The 24,052-nt window shown below is 38.3% G+C and overlaps 2 pseudogenes across 2 annotated transcripts; both read left to right on the top strand.

The window, feature by feature from the left end:
* LOC306637660 (zinc finger protein 639-like) lies at positions 1 to 23,812 on the top strand (annotated as a pseudogene). The gene is made up of 4 exons: positions 1 to 99; positions 4,591 to 4,842; positions 7,151 to 7,933; positions 23,705 to 23,812. The product of its transcript is annotated as a zinc finger protein 639-like (transcript).
* Positions 4,878 to 6,807, top strand: LOC306670412 (translation machinery-associated protein 16-like; annotated as a pseudogene). Its single transcript has 2 exons — positions 4,878 to 5,592; positions 6,799 to 6,807. The product of its transcript is annotated as a translation machinery-associated protein 16-like (transcript).
* Positions 23,813 to 24,052: the final 240 nt, after the last annotated feature.

Below are 24,052 nucleotides of genomic sequence, written 5' to 3'. Positions count from 1 at the left end.
ATGACAGTGGACCTCCAGGCAACGGCAGCAACTGGTGATCTGCTGGTGGTCTGCAGGCAATCTGCAGGCTACTGGTGGATAATTGGTGGACCTAGGGTGGTGGGTGATGGGTAGGTGAAAGGCAGGTGATGGACAGACAAGAAGCAGGCAAATAGGCAAATAGCCAATGATAGTCGGCAGCCATTAAGTGAACTGCACTCAAAACGTAGTTGATATGCTGGCAGACTGCAGGTGATCCAGGTGGACAAATGGGGTAAACAGCAGGGCATCCATGAGCAGCAAAGACTGCCTCACAGAGAAACAGATTTTCCTCTACTTGAATCCCGAGTTACAGAGTGACAAGGAATGCAATCTCCCTCTAGTCCACCATCTTGGATCTCACTGTAAGAATTTTTAAAGAATAAAAAGGTCAAGTCTCAATTATAAGATATTTTTAAATTTGCAATAAAATATTTACAAATATGAACATGTTCCTTTCATCAACCATTTGTTTTTCTGTTTACCTTTCTCGTTCCTGAAATTGTTCTTTGAAATAAATAATATACAGTGTCATGTTTTTATTCTGACAAGTTCCTCTGATTTTACAACATCAAACACAGTGAACCTTCTGAATATGGATGCCTGGAAAGGACCAAGAAGGACCCCAACTGAAGGTTTCAGGTTCAGTCATTCATTCACATGATGGAAGTAACAGTGTAGATCTATGTCTACTATATCTTGAATCTATGTAGATTCAAGATATAGTAAGTGAAGACATTGTGTTTACATAATTTCTGTAAAACAAATAATAGTTACTATAATGGTTAATTTAAATTGTCAACTTGATTGGATTAAGAGATGCAGATGATTAAGAAGCTTCTGGGTGTGTCAATGAAGGTGTATCTAGGATTGATTGGAATGTGGGACAGTGAACTGAATGAAGTGGAACTCCTCCCTAAGCATGGGCAGTACTGCCTAATAGGATGGTGGCTTGGATGGAATAAAAGTTGGAAGAACAAGGAAGCAGATGCAGATGCAAGCTCGACTTTTCTTGAATGGATTCTTGATTGCTGCTTCAATCATCTGAGGATATCAGACTTTCACTTCTTCACTCTTCCAAAGTGGACTCTGCCAGCGATTCTCCAGGTAGTTTCCAGAATCCTTGGTCTCAGACTAGGGTTACACTGTTGATCCTTCTTGTTCTGAGATTCCGTCTCTTGGACTGAGCAGCTACTGGTTCTTCTAGCTCTCTAGCCTGCATCTGGTCATTGTGGACTTATCCAGCTTCTGGTCGGGTAAGCCAATCTAATAAATTCCCTTTTTATAATCATACTTCTGTTGATTCTGTTCCTCTAGAGAACCCTGAGTAATACATAAATATAGATGCATAGATACATATATAGATGATAGATAAGCAGAGAAAAATGTACAGATAACTAGACACCAAAACATTAGCAAACTTTGTCTGAGATAATGGATTACAAGTGATTGCTATTTTCATTTAAATCCTTGTCTGTGTTCTCTGGATTGTTTTCAATGAACATGTTTTACTTTTACTAACAGAAGAAAAAAAGACAATTTTAAAAATTAGTTTTAGTTACAGATGGACACAATACCTTCATTTTATTTATTTATGTGGTACTGAGGATCAAACCCAGTGCCTTACACATGTGAGTCAAGTGCTCTATCACTGAGCCACAACCCCAGGCCCCCAAAAAGACAATTTTTAAATAAGTACTTCCTACTAATGGTACTTTATCCACCTTCATCAGTAGATAACATCCTAAGGAGGATTATAATAGCCAACTGCAAGTCAAGTCCTGAGGAGAGACAGAGATTGAAAGGGAAAGGGACAGAATATTAAAGACAATTTTCTGAATTATATTTCAAGCAGGTGAATACAGTTGAAGGATTTGTTCACATTCCTGCCTCCCCTCAGAGAATGTGTTTTCCTGAGGAACAGGGGCAATGTCTCATCCATATTAATGGTTTAGGGCATGCTACCATGCCTGACACATCCCAGGTGCATCATACAGATTTGTTGAATGAGTGCATGTGTGGATGAATGACAGCCAACTACAAATCCACATTTTACTACCTCTGGCTATAATCCCTTCATTCCTTCCTGGTTTATTTTAATTTATTTTTCACCTCTAATGTAGAAAATTGGCAAGCCATCTTCATGTGTCCACTTAACTGAGTTCTTAGAGATATTACTTATATACTGGCAAAGGCATTTCTATTATCTGATTCTATATATTTCCTTCTCCCTGGAACATATTTCTCACTCGGAACTCAGAAACTCATCTTTGGTTTTTGCCAATAATTTCAAATAAAGAGTGGCTACCAATTCTTGAGGAATTTCATGTTTCTCTTTTTCTTCTTCTCCTTCTTCCACTTCTTAATCATTTTTTTAAAGAGACAAGTCTTCTAACTCCTATGCTATTTCAGTCTCCCAAGTAGTTGGGACTATAGGCATGCACCAACATACCCAGCTTCAAATTTCTTAAGATCACCTTTATATCATTTCTTTTTCCTCCCCATCTCACATTTATACTTCTTTATATTTCATCTTGCAATGTTTCTTTCTTTTTTTGCATCAGGAATTAAACCCAGGGGCACTTAACCACTGAGCTACATTCCAAGTCTGCTTGTATTTTTATTTTGAGACAAGTCTCACTAAGTTGCTTAGGGCCTCACTAAGTTGCTGAGGCTGGCTTTGCAATTCTCCTGCCTCAGCCTCCCAAGTTGCTGGAATTACAGGAGTGTGCCACAGTGCCTGGCTTATCTTGCAATTTTTCTTCAATCTCATATATACGTGACTTTAGGTTTTCTGTGTCAAGACTATCATTCAACAATGCCTTAGGTCAAAGTGAGCCTTGTGGTCTAAAACATGATCTGACAATGAAGCAAAATATTTTAAGCTTCTATTAGCCTATACGTGTCAGTAGGAATGTTAGGGCTATTTCACAATTTGGGGGGAGGTGCTTCTGGTTTTTGATGTCTCTCTTATTTAAACACACACACACAAAATAACCCTTGTGACAATAACTTTATTTCCTTTTACTCATTTTTATACCATTATTAACCTCTGTTAAGACTGTACATTGGGGATTTATGAATCCTGTAAAAACCAGACCATTGCCCCTGGATATAAGTTTATCATATGCTTGAGCATGTTTGTCACTTCTTGGATTGTCATTTCTACTAACTTCCCACTCCCTCCTTTCATCAGCAGTGTCCACAATCTTTCTGCATCTCATTGTTTCTTTTCTTATTATTTAAACAACTCTGAGAGAACTCTCTTCATGAAAAATTTCTCCCTACTTATTCTTTGGCACTCCATATTTCTGACCATTCTTACCGAATTTTTTTGTTTCATCATCTTGAATTCCTTCCACCTTCTGGAAATGCAAAACATCTACAGACTGACAGTACATGCTTCATACTGTCCTCTCTTTCATCTCTCTGCTTCTTTCTCTGAAAACCAAGTTCATTTTCCTACTCTTCATCACTTCCCTCTCCTGCCTCCATTAGTCTTCCTGTACTCTTTCTTATTTCAACGCTTATCACTTATTATTTCTCCTTAATCTTTTGACTTATTCTTGTGAAAACCTTCCATCCATATTTAAGAAAACAAGTCCATATCTTCATCCTTAAGAATTCAGAATGGGGCTGGGGAGATAGCTCAGCTGGTAGAGTGCTTGCCTCGATAGCACAAGGCCCTGAGTTCGATCCCCAGTACCGCAAAAAAAAAAAAAAAAAAAAAAAAAAAGAATTCAGAATGGACATCCTGATATTGATTATTTCATACAGCACAGATGTAGAAATCTATACAAAGTAAATAGCCCTTAAAATACACTTTGAGTCCCCATCTGCCCATGCTCCAGTGCCCCAGCCACTGCCACCTTCAAGCTGCACCTGGGTGGACCAGACAGGCCCCAGGATACTGGCATGGAAACTTACAAATATGTATTTTTCCTCACTTGGTATTAACAATTATACCAAATTGGAAAGATAAGAGTGAGTATCCTAAAAGAGAACTTTACACCTTTCTCATTATTCAGATTCATCTGGAATAAGCAGATGTGCAAATAGAGCCAATTGAATTTTTCCTGATCATTGCTATAGTATATATTCTATGAGACAGTCAGACTTAAAATATTTTGACAAGATGATGCTTCTGATAGTGAGACATCAAATGAGCTACCAAAATTTGCAGAAGGAATCAGGCTTGAAACAGAAATCAGAACTACTGGTTCCCAATATAATTCTAGAAACACACTTATTTTTCTACAGTTAGGGAAATGAATTAATCACATTGGCATATTATGTATAGATTGATGGAAAAACAGTGCATAATATAAACTTTTTGCACAGTTGAATCCATCTAACAAATCCTATTTAGTAATAGTAATATAATAATAGGTTTGCTTCATTTTTCAGAAAAATCTGCTGATGTAGAAATTTGTGAAGAGTGTGACTCACACAAATCAATCAACTAGCAAACTCAAGAGAAGAGTCTATATAGAAGTTCATGCCGCTGAAGATGTCCCCATTGCTGCAGATGGGGACTCAAAGTGCATTTTAAGGGCTATTTATTTTGCATAGATTTCTACATGTGTGCTGTATCATGCGATTGCTGAGGATTATGACATAGAGACAGAAAACAACTCCTCTGAGAGCCTCCAAGATCAAACTGATGAAGAACCACCAGCTAAACTTTGCAAAATTCTTGACAAGACTCAAACTTTGAATGTGACTGCCCAGCAGAAATGGCCTTTACTGAGAGCTAATAGCAGTGGCCTCTATAAATGTGAACTTTATGAATTCAATAGTAAATGTTTTTCTGATTTAAAACAGCATAGGGCCGGTCTGTCCGCCGCGGCTACCGCCGTACCACATGTGTTCGGGCTGGAGTGCAGGTGTTCGCTGCTGTGGATTGGGTCCGCGATTGTCGGATCTGGAGTGCGGAGGCTCCCCGCGGCCTCCCGGACGTCACCATGCCTAAAGTTCCAAAGGGAAAAAGTACAGTACGGGAAAAAAAAGTCATCCATCCATATAGTAGAAAAGCAGCTCAGATTACGAGAGAGGCCCACAAACAGGAAAAAAAAAGAAAAGTTGAAGAATGAAAAGGCCTTACGTCTCAATCTTATTGGTGAAAAACTGCCATGGTTTCAGAATCATCTGGATCCAAAAAAATCGGGGTATTCAAAGAAAGATGCTTGTAAATTAGTTGAAAGGTATTTAAATAGATTTAGCAGTGAGCTGGAGCAGATCGAGTTACATAACAGCATCAAAGACAGGCAGGGACGGCGGCACTTCTCCCGGGAAGCAGTTATCAAGCAGACGATGGAACGTGAGCGACAGCAGTATGAAGGATATGGCCTTGAGATCCCAGACATTTTAAATGCAAACAATCTAAAAACTTTTAGGGAATGGGATTTTGATCTGAAGAAATTACCAAACATTAAAATGAGAAAGCTCTGTGCTAATGATGCAGTTCCTAAGAAGGGCAAGAGGAAAACTATTTTAACTGTAGACAAAAATTTAGACGAATTGGAACTAAAAGGTGAATCAGATGGCTCAGATGAAGAAATGACTCCAGGGAGGGTGGGGGGAGTTAGGGTTAGGGTTAGGGTTAGGGTTAGGGTTAGAGTTAGGGAGGGGGACAAGAATGGAGGAAGAAAGGACTGTTTAGAGGGAAAAGAAGGGTGGGAGGGGTGGGGGGGGAAGGGAAAAAAATAATAGAATGAATCAAACAACATTACCATATGTAAATTTATGATTATACAAATGGTATGTCTTTAACCCATGTACAGACAAACAACATGTATCCCATTTGTTTACAATAAAAAAATAAAAAAATAAAAAAGAAATGACTCCAGTAGCTTGATTATCTTTACTTGAGTTGAAAATAATTTGAGAGCTTCAAGTCACACTCATTAATTTTGGTAAATAATTATCTAGACATAAGAATGTGCTATTTACTTCATTTTCCTGTATAACAAGGGTCTCATTTGTAGTTTAAAAAAATGATGTTATGATTTTTATTTAAAAATGAAGGCTTTTCATTTATATTAAGTTGCTAAAATAGGTATAAGTTGTATTAGTCTGTTTTCAATTGCTATAATAAAATACCCAAGGCTAGGTAGGTTGCTTATTAAGAAAAGACATTTCTTTAGCTCATGGTTTTGGAGGGTGAAAGTCCAAAGGAACGGCCCTGGCAAGGGCCTCTGGTGATATCACTTCATGGTGAATGACATCACAATCCATGCAGGAGGGTGGTGAGACAGGACACCAGAGAATAGGAAGGCTAGTAATGACTTCTCACTAGGCCCACCTGTTAACATTGCCACACTAGGCACCAAGCTGCCTGTACATGAGCTCTTGAGGGACAAATACTATAAGTGATCTTTTAAAGACATTTAATCTGAACTTTGTGCAAAGGAAAAGTAATATGTGTGAGGACAAAATGTGTTTTCAGTTTTTTCCTTATGTGGAAAATATGTAGGAAAAGTTTGCATAATCTCCCAAATGGGGTGAATGGACAATAACCTGTTTTCTAAGAGATTCCTGTGGACATTTCTTAAATTGTGATAATAATGAACTTGTATTAAACTGATTTCTCTCTTAAACATTAAACCTAATTTCTTTCCTTATAAATTGGGGAAGAATTTGGTTGTGAATTCATATTCATCAGTAGATTATGCATCATCATTTATTTTTTCCTGAGCCAGAGGTAAAGGTTAGAAACAGAAGTAATCGGTCTCTGTGGTTATGTTGATCCCCACACTTATATATGTTATCTTTTGACAGAATAAATGATTTAGGCTTGCTCCTTTTGATTCTATATATTTTTTCTACTTTCTCATTGTGAAAAGTGATAAGTTTCTAAAAGGTTAAATTGACATACAACAATATTTCAAGTGTCATGAGAAACATTGATGTATTAGAATTTTGTTAGAGAAAGTAAGCACAAGTATCCTTTAGTGTGTTTTTTAAAGGATGTGATATAAATATATTTATTTTCAAGAAAAGGAAAACATTAATGTATGAGGTTAACTTAATAACTGTTTTGTTAGTTTATATGAAGTGTTATAACTTTTTTACTTTTGAAAATTCAAAATAAAATTTAAAAATATCAAAAAAAAAAAAAAAAAAAAAACAGCATATGATCCTGAAACATAAACGTACTGATTCAAATGTGTGTCGAGTATGCAAGGAAAGCTTCTCTACCAACATGCTTCTGATCGAACATGCCAAACTACATGAAGAGGATCCCTACATCTGTAAATACTGTGATTACAGGACAGTAATTTTTGAGAACCTCAGCCAGCACATTGCAGACACCCACTTTAGCGATCACTTGTATTGGTGTGAGCAGTGTGACATGCAGTTCTCCTCAAGCAGTGAACTCTACTTACATTTCCAGGAGCACAGCTGTGATGAACAGTACTTGTGTCAGTTCTGTGAACATGAAACAAATGATCCAGAAGACTTGCATAGCCATGTGGTAAATGAGCATGCATGTAAATTAACAGAACTAAGTGATAAGTATAACAATGGAGAACATGGACAATACAGCCTCTAGAGCAAAATTACCTGAGACAAATGTAAGAACTTCTTGGTATGTCAAGTACATGGCTTACAGTGTAGACTTCATACAAATGTCAACAGGCATGTTGCTATTGAACACACTAAAATATTTCCTCATGTTTGTGATGACTGTGGGAAGGGCTTTTCAAGTATGCTAGAATATTGCAAGCATTTAAATTCACATTTATCTGAAGGGATTTATTTATGTCAATATTGTGAATATTCAACTGGACCTTCCACTTTACTTAGAGGGTCTCCTGCTAAAACAAAAGTCATGCAGTTGAGGAGCTACTTCAGGTTCCCTCATGACCATTCCCTCCTCCCCTCCCCATCACATGACCTTTTGAAAATGGAAGTTAGTAACTCCTTTTGGAATATGCATTGAAAATACAGATATTTGCCTTCTTTTTCCAGGTCATCTGATGCCAGCTATGGGTCAGTTAACTCCCTGCTCTGGTAGCAGAGAGTTGAAAATGTGCCAGTTTGCTGTCATTAGCTCATGCATCCTACCATAACCATCTATAGCATTACCTTTAGCATTACCTGGAAATAAAGTTCCCAAGGCCCAAACACGCTGAGAGAGCTCCAGGCCTCAGTGCTTGCCATCCTGCAGCTGAGAACGGGCCTGAAACAGATCTTTAATGAAAACACAACCTTAGTGGAAAAGCCTTGCATTTCCATCTACCAACCATGAGCATGTGGGAAGAAAATTGTTAGATTCTTTTCAACAGGTCTATGGGTCCAGCAGCATTGAGCAGTAGAGAAGACAACATACCTGTCTTCATCTTACATTTTTTTGTTTTTGTTTTTGTTTTTATGATACCAGGGATTGAACCCAGGGGCACTCAACCACTGAGCCACATCCCCAACCCTTTTTATATTTATTTAGAGACAGGGTCTCACTAAGTTGCTTAGGACCTTGCTAAATTGCTCAAGCTGGCTTTGAACCCATGATCCCCCTACCTCAGCCTCCTGAGCCACTGGAATTACAGGCATGCCCCACGGCACCTGGCTCAGCTTATGTTTTGTTATCAGTCACACAACATGAGTGGATGACTCAGGAAAGACTGCTGGTGGATATGTTTTCTGTTTTTCTTGAGCTCTCTGCTCCCAGGACAGCTTCTTGAGAACCTCCTATGATGGTGGATTATGCTAGGCATGGCTATAACATGGGTGGAAGACCACCCAGAGTCAGAAGTTGGTGCCAGGGTTGCTCAGACTCTTCCGGGTTCACTGAGAAAGAGCCCCAGACACAGGCCTCTCTTTGCAGATCTGCAGATCCTGTTCAAACTTTCAGCACACAGCCTGGGCCCAGGAGGACTGAGGGATGGTAGTGTCCTGAGGACTCACACACTAGCCCCACCTGGAACTCCCAGCTGCCCACATGGGATGACTCTCTGCTAGTTTATTTAAGCAGTGCCCAAATAGTAGACTTTTGGTTGTTTATGTCTTTTGTTATCTTTTTACAATAAATACTGCAATGAATAATCTTGTAAAAACCATATATTTCCATTATGCAGCAATAAAATCCTCAGAAGTGCAATGCTGGGACAAAGAAGATATATAGGGGAAAGGAACAAATAACAGAATGAATCTAACAACATTACCCTATGTAAATTTATGATTACACAAATGGTATGCCTTTACTCCATGTACAAACAGAGAAACAACATGTATCCCATTTGTTTACAATTAAAAAAAAAAGAAGATATACATTTTTAATGTTGACAGATATTGCCAAATTTCCCACATTTCAGCAATGTATGAAAATGTTTATTTCTACCATAGCCTCTCCAACAAAATGTTTGGTCAAACTTGGATTTTTACCATTCAGGAAGGGGAAATGAAAATATTAACTTTTCAGATATCCTTTTCTGAAACAGGGGCTCACTAAGTTGCCCAGGCTGGCCTCAAATTTGCTATCCTCTTGCATCAACGTTTTGTGTGGCTAGGATTATAAGGTATGCCACCACACTGAGCTATATTTTTAATAGATGTACAAGACCTTGTCCATTTTTCTATTTGTTCTTTTATTCTTAAATTTGTAGGAGTAGTTCATTATGTTGGAAAGATTAGCCTGTTACTAGAATATGAATTACAAATATTTTCCCCACTTTGTCAGTAGCTTTTGACTTGGAAGGTACAGTTTTTGCCATAAAAGTTTTTTTTTTAATTGAATTTATTAACACTTTCTTTTATGAGTTCTACATTTTAAGATATAGTTAGAAAAAATATGACACTTTTGACTGGAAATTTGGCCTCATGTATCAAATTAAATTTGACCTAGCAATTCCATTTCTAAGAATTTGACTTACATTTATACACAAACACACACACACACACACACGTACACACAAATATTATTGCATTACTGCTTTCAATATTTTAAAAAATGGGAAATTTCCATCAATAGCATACTGACTAATAACTCATGTTACATCCCTTCAAAGGAAGGCTGTGTGACTGTTAAACAATGAGAGGATTTGTGTTTCAAACAATGTGGTAAGTTAGGAATTTTGAAAAGTCTGGTAGGTGCAAACCACTAATTTGGATAAATTATAGCAAAAAGATTTTTTTTAAAGCATTTCTGACACCAATAGATATTTAAACGAAAGGTGGTACATACATACAAGATAGGAAATTCTGACATATACTACATGGATAAATCTTGAGGACATTATGGGGAGTGAAATAAGCCAATCACAAAAGACCAAATATTTGTATGAGACTTCATGTGTACAAGGAAACTACAGCAGTTTCAGAGACATGAAGTAGAATGGTGATTGCCAGGAGCTGGGAAGAAGGGAATGTGGGGTGGTTTAATGGGTATAGAGTTTTGGTTTTATAAGATAAAAAGAGTTCTGGAAATTGGCTGTCCAACAATGTGAATGTACTTAACACTACTGACTGGGGAGATAGCTCAGTGGGTAGAGTGCTTGCCTTGCAAGCACAAGGCCCTGGGTTCGATCCCCAGCATCACAAAAAAAATAAATCAATAAAATGGTAAACTTTATGTGTATTTGATCACAATTAAATTTTTTTAAAAAAATTGTGATTTGCACTTCTGAATAAGCACACTTTTTATATTCACAGAAAAAAGTGAGAAAAAATATAATAATGTTAATGTTTTAAAATAAATTTTTTATTAACCAAAAAAAAACCAGGTTTACTAAACTCACAAGAAATTACAGTTGTTTGTTTTTGTAGAAGTTGACAAGCTGTTTCTGAAGCATATGTGGAAATGAAAATCTATAGTAATTTTAAAAGAAGAATTTATATGGAGGATTGTATTATTTAATTTTAAGTTTTACTATAAAGATACAGTAATTGAGATAGTGTGGTATTGACATAATGATAGACTTAAATCAGTGGAACAGAATAGAGGATTGAGAAACAGACCTATGCAATTGATTTTTGAAGGGGTCAGAAAATTCAATGGAAAAAGAGTAGTCTTTTCTGCAAAACATACTGGAACAATTGGATATTTATGTGGGCACATTATTTATGTGGGCCACAGATCTATCTCCATTCTTACCTCATACCATATGCAAAAATTTACTCACAATTTATCAGATAAAATTATAAAAACTGAAACTATAAAACTTTTAGAAGAGAATATAGCAAAATATATTGCAACACTGTGGTAGACAGAGTTGGTAGATTGAAGAAGGGACTATAAAAATGCCCAGATATATTAGGAGAAATAAGTATGATTTCTGAAAATTAAAAATATAATTATTGAAATTAAAAGTTCAGTGGAAGGTATGATGATTAATTTTAGATGTCAACTTGACAGGATTAAGGGATACCTGGATAGATGGTAGAGCATTATTTCTGGATGTACCTGTGAGGGTTGTTTCTGCAGGAAATTGGCCCATGTGTACATGGACTGAATGGGCACCAATTGGCAGGAGAACCAAAAGTCAGGGAAGGAAAATTTGCTCTCACTCTCTTCTCCTGTCCTTGGACATCAAAACGTCAGGTTTTCCAGTCTCTGGACCTCAGGATTTGTACAAATTCAACCATGGAGTAGAAATTACATATAGACCTCTCTGTTTCTGAGCCATGCTACTGACCTTCATGGTTCTTTGGCTTGCAAATGGACTCTTGTGGGATTTCTCAGTCTACATAATCTAATGGGCTACTTCCCCTATTAAATTCCCTTTCATCTGTCTATCTATCTGTCCTATTGATAATGACTTTCTGAAGAATCCCAATTAAAATCAGAAGGGTTAAAGCAAATTAGACATGGATTAAAGAGAATTGATGTTACAAAGCAGCAGAAAGAGACAAGGAGATGGAAAATGTATTAAGCAGAAGAAAATATGTATGAATCACAAGATTGAATTTAAGTCTAATGGTAGTTGCTTATAGGAAAGAGAATGACTATGGAGGTTTATAACTGATGAAAGACATGAATCCACAAATACTGCAAGTACACTGAATGGATATTGTATTAGTCTGCTAGGGCTGCCATGTTTATTTTCTAACAATCCTGGAGTCTAGAAGACTAAGATCAAGTTGTTTGATCTCTCTGAGGCCTCTCTCTTTGATTTGCAGATGGGTGCCTTCTCACTGTGACCTCACATGATTGTCCTGCTGTCTGCATACTTACTTGTCTAGTGTCTTTGATCTCCTCTTCTTATAATGACCCCAGATATGTTAGCTTAGGGTTCACCTTAACAATCTCATTTTAATTTAATTACCCCTTTAAAGGCTCTAATTCCAAAGATAGACAAAAATTTAAGGTACTGAGAGTCAGAGTTTCAACATATGAGTTTTGGGTAAGTGCAATTCATGTGATTATGGAGGCAGAGAAGTCCTGTGATCTACTGTCTGCAAGATGGACAGAAAGTCAATGGTGTAATTCAGGAAAGCCTGAAAAAGCCAGTGGTATAATCCAGTCCAAGTCCAAAGGCCTGAGAACCAAGGAGCTATAGTACTGATCACAATCCTGAAACACAATTCTAAACTCCATAGTCATAAATATTGAAATCCCTGAAGTTTAAAATCCTAAAAATAAAAATCCCAAAAGATTAAAATCCCAAATGTTGAAATTCTGAAAACCAAAATCCCCAAAACTAATCTGCCTTAAAAAAAAAAAAAAAAAAAAAAGTACATTAGAATTTAGTTTTCTACAACCAAATTCTATACAGCAGCACAGGAGGCTGAGGCAGGACGATTGTGAATTCAAGACCGGCCTCAGCAACTTAGCAAGTTCCTGTCTCAAAATAAAGAAATAAAAAAGGGCTGGGGATGTGGCTCAATGGTTAAGTGCCCTGGGTTTAATTCCTGGGAAAGAAAGAAAGAAAAAAGAAAAGAAAGAAAGAAAGAAAGAAAGAAAGAAAGAAAGAAAGAAAGAAAGAAAGAAAGAAAGAAAGAGAGAGAGAGAGAGAGAGAGAGAGAGAGAGAGAGAGAGAGAGAGAGAGAGAGAAAGAAAGAAAGAAAGAAAGAAAGGGAGAGAGAAAGAAAGAAAGAAAGAAAGAAAGAAAGAAAGAAAGAAAAGAAGGAGAGAGAAAGAGAGAGAAAGAAAGAAAGAGAGAGAAAGGAAGGAAGGAAAGAAGGAAGGAAGGAAGAAAACCAAATTCTGGAGAAGGAGTTAGTGTGTTTTCAGTTGTTCGTAGGGTAGTTGCATCATGTTAAGTGAAAAAAATACATAACAGTGAGAGATAAAAGTTTAAAAGGTAAGTATTTTTGGTACTGGGAAAACAGAAAATCACTAAATTGAAACAGGTGAACAATAACTATACTTCCAAATGGACAGCATATATTTAGAAAATTTGTAGACCACAACCACTCTCCAAATACAAGAATAGCAAGTGTTTTGAAGATCATATAAAAACTGAAAATACTGGCAAATTTTTTTAATCCCTTCTACCAAATTATTCATCATGTATTACTTATGCCCCTTAACACACAGTGCCACTCTTGCCTTTAAAAATGTCCTTTGTTCATCAAATAAAAGAATTTGATGAACTCAGTGACAATCTGAATCAAGAAATTGTACAACTTTAAACATATAAGGAAAAAAGAAAGTATGCATAAAATCCTAGGTACTGCAAAAGTAATGTACAACAGAAAACAAATCCATATTTTCCTGGGTGTCAGAGTGTGGTGGGGAAATACAGGAGGGAAAAAGAACATTTTGGATGATGGAAATGTTCATTATATTGACTATGGTTTCATAGGTATACACATATGTCCAAACTTATTGAATTGAAGTTTTTAGTTTGTTTTATGCCAATTATACCTCAATAAAGCTGCTTTTATAGCTGGACATGGTGGCACACACCTGTAATCCCAGTGACTCTGGAGGCTGGGGCAGGAAGAATGCAAGTTCAAGATCATCTTGAGCAATTTAGCAAGACCCTGTCTAAAAAAAAAATAAAAAAACAACTGGGGATGGAGCTCAGTGGTAAAGCACCCCTGGGTTCAATCCTCAGTATCATAAAAATTTTTAAAAAGCTGTTTTTAAAATGTGCCCATGATTTAAAAATTTTTAACAATATATGAGTTTACATAAAGCAAAATGTAGAAGTTCTTCTGCATTACCCACCTAGAACTGCTAATGCCTTTAAATTTTTTTAAATTTTTATTTGCTCATTTCAGTTATTCATGACAATAGAAACCATTCTGATATATTTATACAAGCTTGGAACATAACCTTTAAAGTCTTCTGTGAGAGCCTTCCAACCATACCATGTCCCTTTCCTTCAAGTAGGTAATAACTATTCTGAATTTTGTATTTATCCTCCCCTTTCTCTTTTAATTTCACTGTATACCCATGCATGTTTAAAAAATATATTGCTGAAACGTGTACATGTATAGAATATACAACATATTTTACATAGTATACTATATCTATGTTGCAACTCATATTTTATAATTCGACATTATGCTTCTCAGAGTTAACCATGTTGATAGGTAAAGTGAAGTTCATTCCATTCCATTGCTACGTATTATTCAACTTACATCACTACCTGCAATAACACTGTTGCTACTAATCGTAAGTGGCTACTGAGCATTTGAAATGTGGCCATTGGGATTGAGGAACTGAATTTTTTATTTTAATTAATTTAAATTTTCATTGCCCATCTGACTAGTAGTCATTATAGTGAATAGTGCAGTAGTGCTAGAGCGTCTGCCCAGCAGTAGCATTGCTGGATCAGACAATACCTACATCTTCCATTTTAGGAGATCACCACAAATTTTTTTCAAAGTGTTTTACCTCCATCCTCAATATATGAGAGTTCCTGGGACTCTACAACCCCACCAACACTTCTTTTAAAGGACTTAAGTTTTGCAGTCTGTAAGGTTTAAAGTGGTATTTTATTATGATTTTAAGTTACCTAATTTACTCTTCCATAATTATGGATGACTTTGTATATCTTTTTATGTGTTTTTGGCTATTTGTATTTCCTCTCCTACAAAATACAAATTCATGACTTTAGCTCATTTTTTAAATTTAATTTTTATTTTTTAAATTCATGTTCAAATTTATTTTTGAAGCATCTGTCATGTCCCAGGAACTGAAAATAATTAAGGTACATTTATTTTTAAAAATTTTTATTTGTTCTACGGTATGCTGTTACTCCATGAACAAACAGAAACAACATGTATCCCATTTGTTTACAATAAAAATAAATTAAAATTTAAAAATTTTTTAAATTTGTTCTAATTGGTTGTACATGACAGTAGAATGCATTTATACATTTTGATAGATCATACATAAATGGAGTGTAACTTCTCATTTTTCTGATTATACATACTGTAGATCACATTGGTCATGCACATATATGTACATGAGGTAATAATGTCTGCTTCACTCTACTATCCTTCCTACCCCTATACCCCTTCCCCTCCCTTCACTCCCCTCTACCTAATATAAAGTAACTCTGTTCTTCCCTATCCCCCCACCTTATTGTGAATTAGCATCCACATATCAGAGAAAACGTTTGACCTTTGGTTTTTTAAGTTTGTCTAATTTCATTTATCATGATATTCTCTAATTCTACCCATTTACCAGCAAGTGCCAGAATTTCATTCTTCTTTAAAACTGAGTAATATACCATCATATATATATATGATGAGTAATATACCATCATATATATATATATATATATATATATATCACATTTTCTTTATTCATTCATCTGTTGAAGGGCACCTACTTTGGTTCCATAGTTTAGTTATTGTGAATTGAACTGCTACAACACTGATGTGGCTGCATCACTATAGAATTTTGATTTAAATCCTTTGGGTATAAACTGAGGAGTGGGATAGCTGGGTCAAATGGTGGTTCCATTTCAAGTTTCTGAGGAATCTCCATACTGCTTTCCAGAATTGTGACACCATTTTGTATTCCCACCAGCAATGTATGAGTGTACCTTTTTGCCCACATCCTCGTCAACATTTATTATTGTTTGTATTCTTGATAATTGCCATTCTGATTGGAATGAAATGAAATCTTAGAGTGGTTTTGATTTGTATTTCTTTAATTTCTAGAGATGTTAAACATTTTTTCATATATTTGTTGAGCAATTGTATATTTTCTTCTGTGAAGTGTCTGTTCAGTTCCTTAGCCCATTTATTGATTGGGTTATTTATTTTTTTGGGTGTGAATTTTTTTGAGTTCTTTATATATCCTAGAGATTAATGCTTTATCTGAAGTGCATATGGTAAAGATTTTCTCCCAGTCCGTAGGCTCTCTCTTCACATTACTGATTGTTTCTTTTGCTGAGAAGAAGCTTTTTAGTTTGAATCCATCCCATTCATTGATTCTTGATTTAACTTCTTGTGATTTAGGGGTCCTGTTAAGGAAGTCAGATCCTAGGCTGACATGGTAAAGATTTGGGCCTACTTTTTCTTCTAGTTGTCACAGGGTCTCTGTTCTAGTGCCTAAGTCTTTAATCCACTGTGAGTTGAGTTTTGTGCAGGGTGAGAGATAAAGGTTTAATATCATTTTGTTACATGTGGCTTTCCATTATTGATTTATAGGCATGGTTTGCACATTTTCTATTATTCTTTTATCAATTCTATGTGTTTCGAAGATATTTTCCCCATTTGTAACTTGACTTTTCACATTTAGTATCCCTTAATCAATATGCTTTTACATTTTTAATATTTTTCTTTTTAGTTCTTATTTTTATGTTTGGAGAAATTCTTACTTAACAAATATTTAATCCCTGGTTTCCCCACCTCAAAAAAAAAAATCAAATGTTCAAATCTCAAGTACAGAGAAACTGCATCACTCACACCTTGCTAGTGGGAATGTAAAGTGGTATAGCCTCTCTGAAAGAGTTACAGTTTCGTAACAGGCTGAACATGTACAATGCAGCACTTACATTCTGGGTGTTTATTCCAGAGAATTTATGTTTGCCCAAAAATTTGTACACAAGTGTTTGTAGCTGCTTTCTACATAATAACTTCATGGTTTAGATTTGAAGTATCTCCTAAAAGCTCATGTGTGAGTCAATGTAAGAATTTTCAGAGGTGAAATGATTAGATCTTCCACCGATATGGATTTACTATGTGTTAACTGTGGGCAGGCAGGGTGTGGCTGGAGGAGGTAGGTCACTGGTAGCACGTGCCTTTGAGTATATTTTGTCCCTGGTGACTGGAACTCCTATCTCTCTCTCTCTCTTTCCCTCCCTCCCTCTCTGCCCCGCCCCCACTTCCTGGTTGCCTTGTCCTGAGCTGCTTTCCTCTGCCACATCCTCTGCCATGATGTTCTGCTTCACTTCAGGCCCCAGAGTTATGGAGTCAACCAACCATGGACTGAACCTCTGAAACTATGAGCCAAAATAAGCTTTTCCTTCTCTTTAAGTTGTTCTTGTCAGGCATTTTGGTCACAGCAATGCAACACGGACTGAAATAATAGATAACCTATGAACCACTTGGATATCCCTCAATAGGTGAATGATTAAGCAAACTGTGGTCTCTTCATGTCCTGGAACACTTCCCAGCAATAAAAAGTAATGAACTACTAATACAGGTAACAACTGGATGAATCACCAGAGAATTATGCTGAGCAAAGAAAGTCCATCCCAAAAGGTTATATACTATACAATTTGAGTTATATAACATTTTTCCCCACATTTTTTTTACTGGTGCTTTATAGTTGTACGTGATGGGATTTGTCATTACATATTCTTACATGCACACAATGTAACACTATAATTTGGCCAATATATAACATTTTTGAAATGACAAAATTGTGGAAAATATTAATGATCATCAGGGTTTGGTGGGTGGGAAGAGAAGAGGTGTGGCTATAAAAGGGTAACATGAGGGATCCTAATATTGATATTCTGTGTCTTCACTGTATAAATATCCTGTTTGTAATATTACAGAACAGGCCAACCTGAAGGTTTTCAGTTGTTAGTGTGAATCAGAACCATCTAGGAGCTTTTAAGTGCGCACACGCATACACACACACACACACACACACACACACACACACACACACCTTGGTAGGGGATTACACACATATTTTTTAAAAAACTCATCAATTGATTCTCTGCTCATCTACACTCCATGATGGCCCCAGACCTGAAGGCTTTTAAAGAAATTAGATGAGGAAGAGTAAGCAAGAGAGTTCTGTTTTAGGAGATTGGCATAATGAAGGGTTTGTCTAGACAGAAACTAGATAGAGAACAATTTATCAAGAGACTACAGCAATCATACAAACAAGGAACGAAGCAGACCTGTTGTGTGGGGCTAGCTATGGGGATGTCATATATGTCTTATATGTCAGCTTCATATAAGAAAACAACTTAATTTCTCAATCAAGCCTCCTAAATTAATATTGACAATAATCCCTAAGGGTCACAGGATAAAGGATATACTTCCATATCTGCAACAAAATAATTACATGTTCTTACCTTCTAAAATTAGCAGGTATCCCTGCTATAACCATTCCTTTCCTGGTGGTTTATGCACTCTCCCTGAGGCACATTTAGTACCATGAGGATGTTATGAGGACTGTTATCAGTGACCTCACCAGTCCTACTCCCAATTTCTCCATTCCCTTTTATACTTATTGGAACACAGATTTAAAATCACTGATCTAAATAGCTTGCCAAATTGTTGGCCCAATTCCTGCCCGCCTGGAGCCCAGAAGGCATACTGGTCAGGGGCAGCATAGGACACTCTGCTGTGACCTCTCTGGCCACTGCCTCTCACTAGGGAATGAGCACCTGACACAAGCAGTATTCAAAACCAGGAACCAAGATGCAGTCTGAGAACTTTAAGCTCAAGAGTTTGGGGTTCCTGATGAGTTCCCCGAGAAGAGTCCAGAAGAAGGGAATGGAAAGAAGTAGCCTGCTAGGGGGTATTGCTCCTCTATCTGCTGTCAGTGTTCTGCTTTAAGGTAAGACAGAGCAAGAACAGAAGAAAATGGGAATGCTGTTCTGAACAACATCCAGAAAAAGTCTCCCCTTCTCCAGAACTGCAGAACATCCAAACCAGATAGGTTAAAATTCTCTGAAGCATCTATGGTGTGACTTCCTTTTGGAGACACATGGAAAAATCATTTCACTGATCAGTACACACAGCCCCCTCTCTCATTTGCCTGAATGGACATCTACTAAATTGCTATCCCTCATTTTTATCATCTCTCCAATTCCACCATTTTATAATGTCCAACTTTTCTAACTATGTCTTTCTACCAAGATCCAGTAGCTACGAGCAGGGTAGCTTGGGTCCCAGGGACAACAAGCCCTTTCCCATATCACTTGGGAAGATCTTGTAGAGAAGGTGATAGTGGGGAAGGGGAGGGGAAACTGTCACTTTCTCTGGAATGTGTTTCTCCCTAGTTTGTAGATAAATTTTAGAAATCAACTGGTGTGAAAAGAAGAGGTATGGAAAGAACTTTCTGGAAATCATTATAGAAATAGCCTACTACAGGTTATTTGGGGTTAGGTGTGAGTGAGGTGGACAGAAGGGCTTTTCCATTTCATTGCAGGTTCCACTCACTACCTGGTGGATGATCCAAGAGATCGACTCAAGATGGTGATGATGAAAATGTTTCTCACAGATCTCAGAGGAAGTCACTGAATTTGAGAATGCTATGAAATACAGCATATAGTCAGTAGTTAATAAATGGACCTTGAAGCCAGCACAGTGGTATACACCTGCCATCCCAGGTACCAAAAAGGCTGAGGCAGAAGGACCACAAATACAAGGACAGCCTGGGCATTAGTAAGACTATTTCTAAAAATAAAAAATTTTTCATAAAGGCTGGGGGTGTAGGTCAGTGGTAGATAGCTATTCCCGTAAAGATTGCAGGTTATTCCTGTAACAATTGCCCTGGGTTCAATCCCCAGGAACACACACACACACACACACACACACACACACACACACACATTTCAGCTTGAATACGGTCCTTAAGTTTCCCTACATTTTACATCACCCTCATGTTTACTTCTCTTCAAATTTTTCTTTTAAGAAAACACAGAAACCTGAAAGTGAAAAAGAAAAATTGAGGAAAAACACTTTAGGGAAATTTAGTTGAATGACCATGAGGAAGAATCATAATAGAACAGGAGAGAATAAAGTATGGTCAGGGAAAGTTCGAACCCTTCCAGTTGTGAGTGTGAAAGGAGCAGGAGTCCCCAGAGTGGCCGTTTACACACCAATGTGGGTAGGCCTAGGGGAGCAAAAACAGGGGAACAAAGGCCTGCGCCTCCTCTCAGCTCACCACTTTAATTTCTACTTGCCTCCCAACCCAGCCCATCCTCCCAACCCCTGACAGGGGTGGGGGCTTGGTGCTGGAAGGAAGGGTCCTGAGCCTCTCCTGTGGACTCCATTTTCTTTCTCTACAGAGAGGCACCAGGCCCTACTCCTGGTCTCGCTCTCACATGGGAAACAGAAAGCCTGTCCCCATCTCACAGGTCTTTGCCCTCTACAGGAAAGGAAGACATTTTTGCCATCCGTTGCTCAAACTGGGCCAGCATGGGGTGGGGCAGCTGCCCTCCCACCTATATTTAACCAGAAGGCCTTCATCCAGCCATCAGCTACAGCATCCTGACTCATTTCTGTATCTCTTCACTCTGCTATTTTGGCAAGAGTAAGTTCAGACTCTACATTCTTTCCATAGGCTTCTAATAGGGAATAAGAACTCTACATTGTTAACCCAGCATTTCTCCAGTTATTTTCACTGAATGGATTTTTCACAAGTGTTCATGCTTTGGGGTAGAAAGACATGAACAAGAAAGCGGCAGTAACATTTTGTAGAGAACATTTGTCCTTGAGGCCAGCCCTTACGAAAATATTCTACAAAAAACACATTCCCAACAGGGGCCCCATACTGTTTTTTCACCTACATTTTCCTGCATTTTTCTGACCTGTCTTTCTTTTGTGACTTGTGATTGAAAAGCCCAACTGTCACATGGGACCACTTAGGAAACAACAGCAGGAAGTAGACTAGGTCCGGATTTCATGTTTCATGGTATGATCCTGCATGGGTTTTGTTTCATTTTAGTTTAGGGGGTGGTTTGTTTTGTTCTGGTCTGGGTTGTTTCTTTTTTTTTTTTTTTTCCATTTTCTCTTTTTGGTCAGGATACACAGCTTCAACTGCTGACGTCATTTCTATGGTTAAATATGGTATGGAAGATTCAGCTTCACCCTTTTTCTCTCTTCCTCCTTGCCTTTTTTCCTGGCTTTGCTTGCAAAAATCACATTGTTGAAATTGACAGTGCCTGAGGGAATAGATAAATCCAACCAGAATGGGGCCAGTGCTGGTGACAAATAGCGCTCTGGGCTGCTAATCAACTTTGAGAGACATAGATGAAAATACGGGGAAATAAGCACACAGCGAGAAGCCCCTACATAAGCTTTAGTGCCCCAGTGCATCCAACATCCAGCTTGAGATTTCCCTTGAGTGGGAAGTGAAAGCCCAATGAGACTGTCTTAGCTGAAGAAGGGGAGACAATTATTGCCAGAAAAAGAAGAGAAATCAGAATTTAAAAGGAAACAATGTCCAAAAAGCAACACAATACCAATATGTATTGTTATCCATGTAAACAAAAATATGTGTTGGGATATGTATTAATTCATTTTCTGGAATGATACACAAGAAACTATTAATGATACTGATGTGGTATAGAAACTTAATTGGGGTGGATTGCAGAGGGAAAACATTGCTTTTTGTACAATACCTTTCTGGAATGGTTGAAGTTTTATTACATTCCCAAATAACATACATTAAAATAAAAAATAAGTAAGCTCGTGTGCATACATGCGTGTGTGTGTGTGTGTGTGTGTGTTTTAAGGGTTGAAAGGGCAGGAGATGCTGACCTAACTAGCCAAGGCTTCTGCCATAACTCATCCCTCTGTGCCCTGTGCTCTGGATCTAGGACAACCCATTCATCAGCCAAGACCCAGAGGAATATAGTAACATCAATAAACCCACCATGACAACTGAGCACCTGTGGCTCCCAGTTCTATTCCTCATAGAATCAAGACGTAGAGAAGCTGAAAGAAAGCCCAGTCTGTAAGAAACAGCCCAGGTCAGTGCAAGGCAAATCCATTTCAGGGAGCCGCTAAACCCTTATTTCAGGGAGGAACAAAACCACAGCTGATTAACTTCTCCCCTAGAAACGGGCGGCAGAAAATATGATGGGGTGACCATAATCTTAAGAGAAAAACTCAACTGATGTGAAACCCAGAGCATGAGCCTCCTGCCCATCCTGCCACTTACCTTGGAGGTGGATTAGACTCCAGAAGGCCTCTCTATGCATGTGACAAATGACGTTCACATTATATAAAACGAGTCAATGCAGGTGACCAGCATCTGTAGCCTGGACATCTTCCACTTCCCGTTTGACCAGTAGAACTGCACGCTTACCCTTGCTCTTTCCCCTAAATAGGTAAGTTCGAGTGGGGGTTCTGGAATGGGGTAAACAAAAGCAACCAGAAAGCATACGTAGGCATCATTTTTAAAATTTAAAAGGGAGGGTGGGATATGCTGAATAAGGGTTAGTTAGGTTTTTGTCTCTGTAACCAAAATACCTGACGAGAACAACTTAGAAGAGGAAAAGTTCATTTTGGCCCATGGTTTCAAAGGTTCAGTCCATGATTGACCCAGTCTATCTTTTTGTGTCCAGGATGAGGTGGAGCATTAGAGCCAAAGGGCACGGTGAAGAGAAGCTGCTCAGCTGGGTCAGGCAGAGTCAGGAAGGAGAGACAGAGGGAAAGGGGAAGGGACCAAAGAGAAGATGAACTCTTCCAGGGCACACCCCCAGCAACCCACCTCCTCCAGTCATGCTCCACCTACCTATAGTTATCCAGCTAGTCCGTTCAAACTAGGATGAACTGATGAGGTTACAGCTCAAACCATCCAATCATTTTACCTCTGAATATTCCTACATTAACACAGGAGCTTTTGGGGACCTCATGTCCAAACCATAACAAGAGATGTATGTGGAGGCTGGGGTGAGGGAGGTCAAACTTAGGGAGGGGTCAAGACTTTCTGAGAAAACCCATAATAAAGAAGAGGAAACTGAGCAGTAAGCAAGTCATTTTATTGGGTAATCTGGAGAAGGTGGCTATCGCGGGATTCTAATTCATCACTATAAGCCCTGCACAGGGTCACTGCTGAGCAGATGCACATTAAATGACATCTGTCTTCCTTGCAGTGGATAACATGTAACTGGGCATGGACAAGGAAGTTTCGGGTACAGATATTTCGCATGACCTTGTTCCCATCTAAGAGCAGTGAGAGCTGATGGACAGCAAGGGATCCATGTCAATAGTCTGATACTTTTTGAACAATGATGTTCTATGTGATCCAGAGATTCTGGCATGGCTTTCCTCCTCACCCACACCCTTCTGAGTCCAGGAGCCAGGGCCTTCCACTTTTTGCCCCAGGACCATAACTTCAGACCCTTCCTCATCCCCAAGTCCCCAAAAGCATCTCCCCTGTTTAAATTGCCAGTTTCGACCTAGGGATTCTCTGATAGGTACAGGGAAGCCTTGTTAGTCATATGAAATCTGCTCCTTATCCAGCTCCAGGAAGGGTCCCTGTTGGGCTAAGGACACCAAAGAAGGAAGAAGCTCAATCCATCCCTCTGTCCCTTCAGTCCTAATGGCACCCCATTCTCTGCTTGCTCCTCCTCTCCAGGTGACCATCAGGCACAGGCACAGCCTCCAGGTGAAAAACCTCCTGGTGCCCAGTGGCTTTCTAGTGGCCATCGACACCCTTAGCTTCTACCTGCTGGCAGCAAATTAGAATTGTGCCCCATTCAAGATGACCCTTCTGCTGAGCTATGTCTTCCTGCTCTGGATGAATACACTCCCAGCCAGTGGCAGCCCCTATATCAATGTGACCCCTCCCACTGTTGGACAGTGAAACAAAGAAGAGAATTTAAAGAGACAAGGTAGTCAAGTGAACTAACCAGATGTGTGGAGGAAGTGGAGGCAGAAGAGAGAGGGCATCTTAGAAAGGGCATCTGCCTGAGACAAAGACAAA

The sequence above is a fragment of the Sciurus vulgaris genome (genome assembly GCF_902686455.1).
Source record: "Sciurus vulgaris genome assembly, chromosome: 10".
Lineage (NCBI taxonomy): Eukaryota > Metazoa > Chordata > Mammalia > Rodentia > Sciuridae > Sciurus > Sciurus vulgaris.
The sequence above is the reverse complement of the archived record's forward strand: the minus strand, read 5'-3'. Positions and strand labels throughout refer to the sequence as shown.